Here is a 3,426-nt window from a genome sequence, read left to right on the forward strand (position 1 = left end):
ATTTCTAGAAAAATGTTCTTATGACCAATGGCACAGAAATTACTGTCTATGTTTCCTTCTAGGAATTTTATGGCTTCATATCTCACATTTAGGTCTTTATTCCATTCTGAATTTATTTTTGTGCATGATGTAACAAAGTGGTCCACTTCCTTTCATTTGCATATAGCTGTCCAGTTTTCCCAAGGCCATTTGATGAAGAGACTGCCTTTTTCCCATTGTACACACTTGCTTCCTTTGTTGTACATTAATTGACCATGTGTGAGATTATTTCTGGACACTCGGTTGCATTGATCTATGTGTCTATCTTTGTGTTAATAACCATACTGTTTCGATTCATATAGCTTTGTAGTATATGTTTAAATCTGGGTTTGTGATACATCCAGGTTTGTTCTTTGTTTTCAAGAGTTGTTTGGCTACTAGGGGTATTTTATGGTTTCATACACATTTTCAGACTATTTGTTTTCTTTTTTTTTTTGTTTTTTGTTTTTTTTTGTTTTTTTTTGTTTTTGACTATTTGTTTTCATTCTGTGAAAAATGCCATTGGTATTTTGAAGGGGTTGCATTATATCTGAAGATTGTTTTGGGTAGTATGGACTTTTTAACAATATTAATTCTTCCAATTCATGAGCATAGATCTTTCCATTTGTTCATGTCATCTTCAGTTTTTTCATCAATATCATATAGTTTTCCAAAGACATGTTTTTCACCTCCTCGGTTAAGTTTATTCCTAGATATTTTATTCTTCTTGCAAGTATAAATGGCACTGTTTCTTAATTTGTCTTTTTGCTACTTTATTATTACTGTATAAAAATGCAATGGGATTCTGTACATTGATTTTATGTCCTGCAAACTTACTGAATTCTTGTATCAGTTCTTGTAGTTGCTTTGGTGGAGTCTTCAAGGTTTTCTATAGGTAGTATCATGTCATCTATATATAATGAAAGTTTTGTTCCCTCCTTAATAATTTGGAGGCTTATTATTCCTTTTACTTGTCTGATTGCTGTGGGTAAGACTTCCACTATTATGTTGAGTAAAAGTGACGAGAATGGACTCCTTTTCTTATTCTTGATCCAAGGAAAATCTCTGTTTTTAATGACTGAGTATGCTATTAGTTGTGGGAGTCCTTTTCTTTGTAAGTTATTTATTTATTTTTAAATTTAAATTCAATTAGCCAACATAGTGTACATAGTTAAGATGTAGATTTCAATAATTCATCAGTTACATAGAACACCAGTGCTCACCACAACATCTGCCCTCCTTAATGCACATCATGCAATTACCCCATTCTCCCACCCACCTAAATTCGAGTAAACCTGTTTGTTTCCTATAGTTAAGAGCCTCATATGCTTTTGCTCCCTTCCTTATTACTTCCCATTCAGTTGTCCCACCCCTCCCCTCTGTGCTGTATCATATATTCCACATGAGTGAAGCCAGATGATAATTGTCTTCTCTCATTGACTTATTTCACTCAGCATAATACCATCCAGTTCCATCCATGCCAATGCAAATAATAAGTATTCATCCTTTCTGATGTCTGAGTAATATTCCATTGTAGATATAGATATAGATATAGATATATAGATATAGATATAGATATATAGATATTCTTTTATCCTTTCTTAGTTTAAACTCAACGTGCCAACATATAGTATAACACACAGTGCTCATCCCATCAAGTGCCCTCCTTAGTGCCAGTCACCCCGTCACCACTTCCACACACAACCTCTTCCCTTTCCTCAATCCTTTGTTTGTTTCCCAGAGTTAAGAGTCTCCCATGGTTTGTCTTCCTCCCTAATTTTTCCCCACTCAGGTTCCCTGCTTTCCTTTATAGCACCTTACACTATTTCTTACAGTCCACGTACAAGTGAAAACATTGATGATTGTCTTTCTCTTATTGACTTATTTCACTCAGTAAATACCCTTTAGTTTGATTCATGTTGAATCCAATGGTGAGTATTCATCCATTCTGGTAGCTGAGTAATACTCCATTTACCACATCTTCATAATCAATTCATCTGGCAAAGGACATCTTGACATCTTCTACAGTTTGGTAATTGTGGACAATGTTGCTATGAATATTGGGATGCAGATGTCCCATCATTTTATTACATCTGTATCTTTGGGGTAAATACCCAGGAGTGCAATTGCTGAGTCATAGGGTAGATCTACTTTTAATTCTTGGAGGAACCTCCACACAATTTTCCAGAGTGGCTTTGCCAGTTTGCATTACAACCAACAGTAAAGGAGGGTTCTGCTTTCTCCACATCGCTCCAACATTTCTTGTTTCCTGTCTTGTTATTTTTCACCATTCTCAATGGAGTGAGGTGGTATCTCATTGTGGATTTGATTTGTATTTTCCCTTTTTTTGTTTTTTTTTTCTTTATAATAAATTTATTTTTTATTGTTCAATTTACCAACATACAGAATAACACCCAGTGCTCATCCCGTCAAGTGCCCCACTCAGTGCCCATCACCCATTCACCCCCACCCCCCGCCCTCCTCCCCTTCCACCACCCCTAGTTTGTTTCCCAGAGTTAGGAGTCTTTATGTTCTGTCTCCCTTTCTGATATTTCCCACATATTTCTTCTCCCTTCCCTTCTATTCCCTTTCACTATTATTTATATTCCCAAAATGAATGAGAATATACAATGTTTGTCCTTCTCCGATTGACTTACTTCACTCAGCATAATACCCTCCAGTTCCATCCACATTGAAGCAAATGGTGGGTATTTGTCATTTCTAATGGCTGAGTAATATTCCATTGTATACATAAACCACATCTTCTTTATCCATTCAGCTTTTGATGGACACCGAGGCTCCTTCCACAGTTTGGCTATTGTGGACATTGCTGCTAGAAACATCGGGGTGCAGGTGTCCCAGCATTTCATTGCATCTGTAACTTTGGGGTATATCCCCAACAATGCAATTTCTGGGTCGTAGGGCAGGTCTATTTTTAACTCTTTGAGGAACCTCCACACAGTTTTCCAGAGTGGCTGCACCAGTTCACATTCCCACCAACAGTGAAAGAGCTTTCCCTTTTCTCCACATCCTCTCCAACATTTGTGGTTTCCTGCCTTGTTAATTTCCCCCATTCTCACTGGTGTGAGGTGGTATCTCATTGTGCTTTTTTTTTTTTTATTTCCCTGATGGCAAGTGATGCAGAGCATTTTCTCATGTGCATGTTGGCCATGTCCATGTCTTCCTCTGTGAGATTTCTCTTCATGTCTTTTGCCCATTTCATGATTGGATTGTTTGTTTCTTTGCTGTTGAGTTTAATAAGTTCTTTATAGATCTTGGAAACTAGCCCTTTATCTGATACGTCATTTGCAAATATCTTCTCCCATTCTGTCGGGTGTCTTTTAGTTTTGTTGACTGTATCCTTTGCTGTGCAAAAGCTTCTTATCTTGATGAAGTCATCAATAGTTC

This window comes from Vulpes lagopus, chromosome X (assembly GCF_018345385.1).
Source record: "Vulpes lagopus strain Blue_001 chromosome X, ASM1834538v1, whole genome shotgun sequence".
NCBI lineage: Eukaryota > Metazoa > Chordata > Mammalia > Carnivora > Canidae > Vulpes > Vulpes lagopus.